The sequence below is a fragment of the Marmota marmota genome, unplaced genomic scaffold (assembly GCF_001458135.2).
Source record: "Marmota marmota marmota unplaced genomic scaffold, marMar, whole genome shotgun sequence".
Lineage (NCBI taxonomy): Eukaryota > Metazoa > Chordata > Mammalia > Rodentia > Sciuridae > Marmota > Marmota marmota.
The window spans coordinates 2,235,657-2,245,138 of NW_025999913.1; the positions used below are offsets into that span (position 1 = coordinate 2,235,657).

A 9,482-nucleotide genomic window follows, 5' to 3' on the forward strand; every position below is an offset into this window, starting at 1 on the left:
TATATATATATATATATATTTTTAGTGTAGTTGGACACAACACTTTTATCTATCTATCTATCTATCTATCTATTTATTTATTTATTTATGTGGGCTGAGGATCGAACCCAGTGCATTGCCCATGCTAGGTGAGTGCTCTGCAGCCAAGCCACAACCCAGCCCCTCATTGTCATTTTTAATTAGCATTTTTCTGATGAGTGAGATTGAGCATCTTTTCATAACTTTTAGAGGACTTTGTAATTTTTTGGGGGGGAAATTTCCTGATAATAGATGGTTTTTTGTGTGTGTGCTGGGGGATGGAGCCAGGGCATTCGAGGCAAGCACTCTACCAACTGATATATCCCCAGCCCTGCTGATTTCCATTGTTGAATTTAGATTTTGGAGTTATATGGAATACTTCTAGTGCTTTCTCATAAATCATGATTCTGTAATGTTGGTATAATTAATATTGGAATAATATTAAGACAACAGTCAACTATTCCTGTTTTATTTAAAGTTTGTTTTAATCAAGGGTGAATGCCTCTGGGTGTAGTGGCGTATACCTGCAACCCCAGCTACTCAAGCGGTTGAGGCAGGAGGATTGCAAATTGAAATTTAGCAAGACCAGCTGATGGATTGCAAGCCTTAGCAATTTAGCAAGACCCAGTTTCAAATACTGAAATGAGCTGGGATGTGGCTCTGTGGTACAGTGCCCCTGGGTTTAGTCCCCAGTATAGAAGAATATAAAAGTGAATGTCAGCTTTTTCAGATGCTGTTAGAGTGTTTGGGGAGCTGATTATATGATTTTTCTGTTTTGCTCATAGGATAATTAGAGGAACAGATTTCTTGTCTTTAATTTTCCCTGTATACTAGTGTGAATGCCACCCACTGCCTGCTCTGGCCCAGGAGTAGTATTCTCCTAGTGGTTTCTGAGTTTGTCTGTGAATATTTTACATGGGATTTTGTATAGCGTAAGAATGCATGGTGAATAAGTGTGAATTTGTGGTTTATATCCTACACTTAACTGAAAACAACTTTTCAGAGATCATTGATAACCTCCTAGTGATTAACACCCCCCATACACAATTTATAGTGTTTCATTCTATTCAACTTATCTGTGATATTTCACCCCCTGACCAGTGTTGTTACTCCATTTTCCCAGTGTGTTCTCCTTCCTCAACGCCTGTGAGGCTAGGAGCCGTGCTTCCAGCTCCTTGGTGGACTCTTTGTCTTCTTCCTCTGAGTGTCTTCCGGTAGCCTCCCTCTTTGGCCTCCCTATTTCTAGGATGACATTATCATTAGTGTGGCGTGTGTTCTCTCTCGTTGCGCTAGCTTAGTCCCTCTCTTGGATTAACATGGGTATGTTCTGCTTTACCTCAAATACAGTGTGCTTGAAATAAACTCAGTCTTCACCGCTCTACCAAGTCACTCTCTGTTTGACATACCTGCTCCTGTTCCTTGTAACCTCTAAGGTTTTTTTGGTGATTCTGGCTCCAGCATGTATTGGATGCTTGCTGAGGAGCGAGAGGGAAGATGACAACATGGAAGGCAGGCAGCAAATGTACATTTCTTTTTCAAAAAGGTAAATGCAGGGCTTGGTGGTGCACATCTGTAATCCCAGCACCTTAGGAAGCTGAGGCGAGGATTGCGAATTCAGAACCAGCCTCTGCAACAGTGAGGTTCTAAGCACCTCAGTGAGACCCTGTCTCTAAATAAAATACAAAATAGGGCTGGGGATGAGGCTCAGTGGTCAAGTGCTCCTGAGTTCCATTCCTGGTACCCTGCCCCCTCCAAAATAAATCAACTTAATGGAGTAGAGGAAAAAGTAAGAGTTTATAGAGGTGGGGAGCTTGAGGTAAGCTTGATTTGTTTGAGATGGGAAATGGTCAAGAGTGAGAGGTGTCAGACGCAAGGATCAAACAAGTTAAGGGAGCAGTGTGTAGCAAGTGACTAAGCCTGAGTCATGTGGTCACCTCAGCTCCTTGGTGGACTCTTTGTCTTCCTTCTTCCTTGAGTGTCTTCCGGTAGCCTCCCTCTTTGGCCTCCCTACTTCTAGGATGACATTATCACTAGTGTGGCATGTGTTCTCTCTCGTTGCGCTAGCTTAGTCCCTCTCTTGGATTAACATGCGTGTGTTCAGAGGGAGCAAAGATGGAAGGCAAGATCCAAGTGCAGGAACGTGAGGCTTGTGCTAATGGAAGGGTGTGACTTGATTCCTGAGGAGAGTGGATGCTGTAAGTCCTATCAACACTTTCTTTGATGAGTGTTCTCTCTGTATTAGGTGAACTGCTTTCGAGAGACTTTTCAAGTCTGCAGGAGGACCTGGAGCCATCAAGGGCTCTCTCTGCATGTGGTTGGTGCCCATAGTTATTTCTTGAACACAAGGCCACATCAACAGGTACATTCTTTCTCCAGGGAATACTGATTTTAGTGATATCTCCTTTAGGGGTTTGATATTAGGAGCCAGGTGGATAAGGAATTAATGTCTCTGAATGCTGGTCAGACCACTTAGGCCATGTTGGAGTATCTTTCTTTAGTGATGACTACTGGATAGCAGCAAGCCACACACCCAGTGAGCAGTGCCCTAGTCCCTTCTAAGAGAGGCTGACTCTTCCTCCTTCCCTTGGGTTCCTGATATTATTCAGATGCTGCCCATTTTCATGGGGCTCCTTCACCCCAATTTGGCCCCGATTGTTAAGAAGTTCATAAATATGGGGAGTGTAGTTTGTTTTTCTCTCTCCTTCCTGCCTGTGGTTTCATCTGCCTACCCAGAACACATTTATCCCTCCTCTTGCATGATAGCATTTCAAACTTGGAAGCTCTGCCCGTTTGATGTTTCTCTGTCTCCAGCCTAAACCTTCTGATTTTTGCTTTTCCTTTTCTAAATACTTAATTTCTGGACATGTACACTTTTCTAGGTATGATTTAATTTCTGTAGGCTTGCATTTAGTACATGTGATAGGGGACATTGGAATGATTATCTCTAAGGAGATCACATCACTACCTCTCCCATTGTTCATAAATAGAGTAATAATCTGACTAGTGGGTACAGTAGCACACATAGTTCCAGCTATTTGGGAGGCTGAGGCAGGAGGATCGCCAAGTTCAATGCTGGCCTCCACAATTTAACGAGCCTCTGCCTCAAAATTAAAAAAATAAATAAGTAAAAAGGGCTTGGGATGTAGCTCAGTGGTAGAATACCTCTGGATTCAATTCCTAGTAACCACCCGCCCCTCCAAGAAAAAAAACTATAATCTGATTAATTGTCTTTATTTATAGTAATTCATAATGCTTATCATAAAGGCATTAAGAATTGTATGCTTTTATTCCGAATGTAATGTGCTTTTCCTACCCTGTGCCCCTGCTTTGTCACTCTGCATATAAAAAATGCATATGTGCAGCATATATAATATACATAATTATGTATATATGCATAAGTATATGTACAGCACATAAGATAGCATATATAATTATATGAATAATATGTAACCTGCATAATTATATATACTTATATTTTTTTTTGTAATTATATGTGTATGTGTGTGAGAAGGAATATTTTCCACATCTCATTTTCCAAATTAATTTTAGTATAATTTCAGAATCTTTCAGAGAATGGCCCAATCTTTTAAAGTTTTAGGTCTCATTTCTTTTCTGGCTTTTTTGTTTGTTTGTTTTGGTGATGGTAGGGATTGAATCCAGGAGTGTTTTACCTTTGAGCTATACCTCCAGCCATTCTTAAAATTTTGAGACAGGGTCTCACTAAGTTGCCCAAGCTGGCCTTGAACTTGCGATCCTCTTGCCACTGTGCCAGGCACATGCCTCTCTGAATCCTGATACAGAAAGCCTGGCCTGTTGAAACCTAACTCAGAGCAAGGCTGAGGTTGTGGTCCTGGATCTGACCCTGTCTATGGAGCACAGTTGTCACCCATGACCTGTTCCTGTGTTGGCTTCCATTAAGCTCTAGCAAGGAGGTATGCACAAGTGAAGAGCCTGACAATGTCTTTTATTACTTGGGAATATTGATTATGTTTTTATGTTGAGTTTTTTTCCAAAGGAAAGGAGAGCATTTCCTGCATTTGATAAAGTCCTTTAGTGTATGTTGTGGCTTATTTTGTATATTGAGTTCATGACATTCCTTTGCCAAACTTGGCTTCTCCAACAGCTCAGTTTGTCAGGCTGGGTCATGGTCATTTGCTATGTACCTTGTGTTAGGTAGTGATGGTATTGGTAAGTGAAGAGAGAAGAAAAGAAATGGTGGAGTCGCACTAATGATGGCACTGCTCTGATCCTCAGAACTGCTTGTGTAAGGGTCCTAAATCCTCCCAAGATGGTTCCTTCCTAGTTGCAGTATTTCCTTCTCTTGCCCTCATTCCCTTCTTGGCACTAGAATGGCCAGTTTTCCTTTGGCTGCTACTTCTTACTCCTGAACCTACAATTAGCTTGCCTCCTGGCCTGGTAGAAGCCCACCAAAGAGAATTTTTAGTTTTCAGTTCTTCTATACTTTCCTTCCACATCTCATCCATCTCCCCTCCTAGACAAAGAGTCTTCCAGAATGGACTTGGCTTGCATTGAGGCTGTGATGTTACTTGGAGGACCTGGAAATATGCCAAAAATGTGATTCAGCAGTAGCTCTGTGTATATGAATAATTGGATCATGTAAATCTCTTCCAGAAAGAACATGTATTGTCTTGAGCAACTAATAATAATAAAAAAAAAGAACATTATTAGTATCAGTGGAGAAATGTTTTTAAGACCCTTGAAGCTAACTTCAGTTCATGTTAGCTCTAGGCTTTTTTTTTCTTTTTCTTTTTTCTCCCAAGAGATAACTCATCTTTGGGAAATTTAAAGATGTTCACCCTATAAAAGTCAGTGAATAGGGATGACTGACAAGAGACCACAGAGCCCTCTACTCATTAGAATTTCCAGCTTACCAAGTGTAGATGTCTGACAGCTTCTCCTATAACATCTTCTTTCTCTCATTTTCGTTTTTGTCTTCTTTCTGATTCCCACCCTGCCTGGTCTCAGAGCATTCCTTTCATCTCTCAGGAGATCACTGCTTCCAAGAAGCTCTTTCCCATCACTCATTAGTGATGTCACAGTTATGACTGGGTAACAAGATTTTCTTCTCTAGGTCTTGTTTTCCATCTGTGCTGAGCCAAGTGCTTGTCTGCTGTATCTTGTCCAACCATCTGTCCTGAGTTTTTGCTGTCGTTGTTTTTGATATTTCCAGTTAATAGTTTGGAGCAGCAGCTTTTGATGTCTTTTTGTGAGGTCAGCGTTATCTTCCCCTTTATACTCTTAATCTTCTCACCAAATGTTTCCTAATACTGTGGCATTTGATGACAAGTGTTCTAGGACATAGCCATGACCTGTGGTTTTGAATATATGTGGCTGCATTCTCCCAAATTTTCTTAACAAAAACATGTGCTATCAGATGGGGTTTCTAGCTCAGTGGTAGAGTGCTTGCCTATCCTGTGTGAGGCACTGGGTTTGATCTCAGCACCACATATCAATAATAAAATAAAGGTGCATTGACAACTAAAAAAATATTTTAAAAAATGCTGTGGCAGGCACTGTTCTAGGTGCTGGTGATAGTAGGAGGTGAGGTTTGGCGCAGACACAAGTCCCTCCTCTTAGGGAGCTTGCAGTTTTCTTCACAGAATTAAAAAACAAACTTTTTTATTTTTATTTTTTGGAACTGGGGATTAAACATAGGAGTACTCTGAACCCATGAGCCACATTCTCATCCTTTTTTTATTTTATTTTCGGACAGGGCCTGTAAGTCACCAAGCATGGCCTCAAACTTGCCATCTTGTTTCTTTGGCCTCCTGATTCTCTAGGTCCACAGTGTGTGTGTGCCATTGCACCTGACTAAAGAATGTACTCTTTAGGGATAAGGAAATATCCTGCTCCAATGACTTTTTCATTTTTAAGGGTATCAGGGATTAAACTCAGGCACTGAACCACTGAGCCCATTCCCAGCCCTATTTTATATTTTTTTAGAGATGTGGTCTCACTGAGTTGCTTAGTGCCTCACTTTTGCTGAGGCTGGCTTTGAACTTGGGATCCTCCTGCTTTAGCCTCTAGATTCTCTGGGATCACAGTGTGTGTGCCACTGTACCTTACTAAAGAACATACTCTTAAAAGATAAAGAAAAAATCCTTCTCCATTGACTTAAAAAATTTTTTTTTGTAGTTGTAGATGGATGATATGCCTTTATTTTATTAGTTTATTTTTATGTGGTGCTGAGGATCAAACCCAGTGCCTCACATATTGTAGGCAAGTGCTATGCCACTGAGCTACAACCCTTGCCCTCCCTTGACTTTTTAATACATAGGTGGGAGAAATCAATTACAGGTTAGTCTGTCATTATTTCACACTCTGATTTTAGGCAATATAGTTATGGAGTCTTTTTTAATTCCATCATCAAAATGATGCTAGGACAGGGGATGCAGCTCAGTGGTACAGTGCTTGTGTGCCATGCATAAGGCCCTGGGTTCCATTTCCATCATTGGGAAAAAAGTTGGGATTTAGGTATTTGGCTCCATGGTAGAGTACTTGCCTAGCATGTACTGGTTTGATCCCCAGCACCTCAAAACAAAGTGGTGGTAATTTTAGGGCAGTTGTGAGATGTGTGCATGTGCATGCACACACACACACACACACACACACACACACACACACCCCACACATGCACACTTCTTTAAGCTAATTACAAGAGTTCCAGATTAATTCAAGGTACTGCTTTTATAGATTTAAATGAGCCTTTGCATTTGTTCTCTTCTAGAGTAACAAACTGTTTAATGTTTTAAAAGTTGTATACTTTTAAAATGTTTTTCTTAGTTCAGTATAATTTTACATAATCTTGGGGTTCATTTTGACATATTTAAAGTTGTACACTTTAATTTATGTGTTACCCTTATATAATAATTTTGTATTTCCCCTACACTATAGTAAGTAGCTTTTATGAATGGTGTGAATGGCAATAGGTATTTTATTTATAAGAACGAATTTCGACAGCTTCCCTATAATAGCCTGAAAAGACATGCCTGACACATGAAAATTATTTTCTTAAATCCCATGTATTAAGCAAAAGCATCAACTCATTTATTCTAGGTTGAACTTTTAAGATGTTTAACTCTTGACATTAATATTGTAAGGAGTATGTTTCTCCTATGTGCTACATTTTCTTCGGAATTGATATGCCCTTGGAATGGAAGAATTATGATGGTTGATTCAATTTAACAGCAATAACTACCATCCTAAAAAATATAAGAAATGTTGATCAAATACCTTAATGGCACTTTTAATGTATAATATGAATCAACTTCCAAGTTTAAGCCAAAATTTATCTTTTTTTATACTTAGGAGTCTGGAACCTTCAACAGAGGTCTTAGGGCCCACATCATGTACAACCACAAGAATATGATGTTAATTAGAATAAGTTATACTACATATATGAGATGTCAAAATACATTCTAATGTATATCAAAAAAGAATTTAAAAAATGGAAAAAAAGAGAAATCTTAGGGCCTGATATTTTTTAACCTCCATACCTGCTTTCTGCTGGCTCATGGCCGATGACTGGATGTGTTGGGGAGGGATTAGTAATACTTACAGGCTTATGTTTTCTCATGCAAAGGTTTCTCTCACATTCTGCACAAAACTGACAGGTTCTGTGCACCTAACTCATGATTCCTTACTCATCGCCTTTTTACCACTGGAATTGCGAATTCAATGGGACAAAAGATCATCAAAGTAATTCACATGTCTATTTTTTGACAATTTAAGATACATAATATATTTATTTTTAAATTTCTAAAGTTTAAGACAGCCTAGACAAAATAACTTAAGAGTTTTAGGTCTGGGGTGTGGCTCAGTAGTAGAGCGCTCTCCTAGCACATGTGAGGCACTGGGTTCGATCCTCAGCACCACATAAAAATAAATAAATGAAGGGAAAAAAGTAACATAAGAGTGTTTCAAGTAGAATGTGCTCATGGTGAATGTGGCTCAGTTTTTCTATTTGAAATACAGAAACTCAAGGTTGACATGCCTGTTTTGATGCCTTGTGATTGGTTAAGATAATCAAGATCAACCTTAGCAAGTCCCCCTTTTTATCTCTCTGGGTGTGGGTTTAAACAGTTGCAGAATGGAGGCTGTGTTGTTGTGCTTCTTTTTTTTTTAAAAATTTATTTTTATTTTTTAATTGTTGATAGACCTTTTTTTTTAAAAAAATATTTATGTGGTGCTGAGAATTGAACCCAGTGCCTCACACTTCCTAGGCAAGGCGCCACTGCTGAGCCCCAGCCCCAGCCCTAGCCCTGTGCTCTTCTTACATGGAAAATTTCTTTGCAGATATGTTGTTAGAAGCATGTTCCAGGCCTTGGGGGTGTAGCTCAGATGCAGAGTAATTACCTAGCATGTTTGAGGTTTTTTCTCAGTATCTCAAAAAAAGACCCCAAGTAAACCCACGTACCATATATAAATAACCATTTCATATTCTTTTCACTGTCAGAAATAGGCATGATTCATATGGTGTGATGTGTATTCACCCTTAGGAAAAGGCTTTGTTAGACGTCACCTGCCCCTGTGCCTATTTATTTTGATTAGTTCATTCTTGCTATTATGGTCTAATGTAGGAAACTTGGTTTTATCCGGCCTAGGAATCTTCACTCTCATTCTTAGTTCTTTAATTTGATAAGATTTTAATAGAATACTACTTTTGAATGAGTTTTTCTATTCTTTGTTTCAAAATTCAGTACTGCTTCAAGCCATGCTCTGAAGGTTGAGTGCCAGAGGGTTGGGCAGGAGGCAGATGAAGAGGCCTGAGAGGGTGGGTGACCCAAATCCCTAAAATACTCAATTTGAGAGTAAAAGAAAATCTCCATTGAATTATAATTTCTAGGAAAAAGAAGCTTAAGATCTGTCTTTTGAAAAATAACCAATTATTCCTACTAGTACTGCTAATGAGTTAGAGATTTAACTACTCCCCCCCCATGAATTCTAGGTATTCAATAAGTTTGTATAATAAGGTTTCCTTATGAATATTCATTTATTAATTTCACAAATATGTGCTACTTTTTCATATATGAAGTCTGATGACATATTTCCTCCATTCAACAAGTTCATCATCTCATGGGAGAGATTAATATATCAACAACTACAACAAAATCTGTTACGTGGAGGATCACTGCTAGATAGGCAGATATGTATGTGCTGTGAGGCAGTTTCCTGACTTGGGAACATCAAAGGTTTTCTCATGGTAGTTGTCAGGATGAGCAGTAGTTAACTGGGCAAAAAGGGTGGGAGGGCTTTCCTTGGCTGAGGAAGTTGTATTTGCATGTGTGTCTGTATGGCTGATATTTGGTGAGAGGTGACTAAAAAGACATGAGCTTTTTTAGATATTCAGGAATGAAGGTAAAGAATTTAGATTTTTCTGAGAGTATTAAGCAGAAAAGTGACCTTATAAGACTTAGATAATTTCTTTTTTTTTTTTTTTTTTT

General features: G+C 39.2%; 1 protein-coding gene across 15 annotated transcripts in view; it reads left to right on the forward strand.

Annotated features, from left to right (window-relative positions):
* Positions 1-9,482, forward strand: part of Fars2 (phenylalanyl-tRNA synthetase 2, mitochondrial) — a 509,560-nt gene that overhangs the window by 29,020 nt on the left and 471,058 nt on the right. For 8 of the 15 annotated variants that reach the window (XM_048799745.1, XM_048799744.1, XM_048799738.1 and 5 more), the window contains exon 2: positions 2,261-2,377. The exons of the other annotated variants lie outside the window; for them this stretch is intronic. The gene's annotated coding sequence lies outside the window, so the exon portion shown is untranslated. The remainder of the gene's footprint in view (positions 1-2,260; positions 2,378-9,482) is intronic. 15 annotated transcript variants of the gene reach the window in all.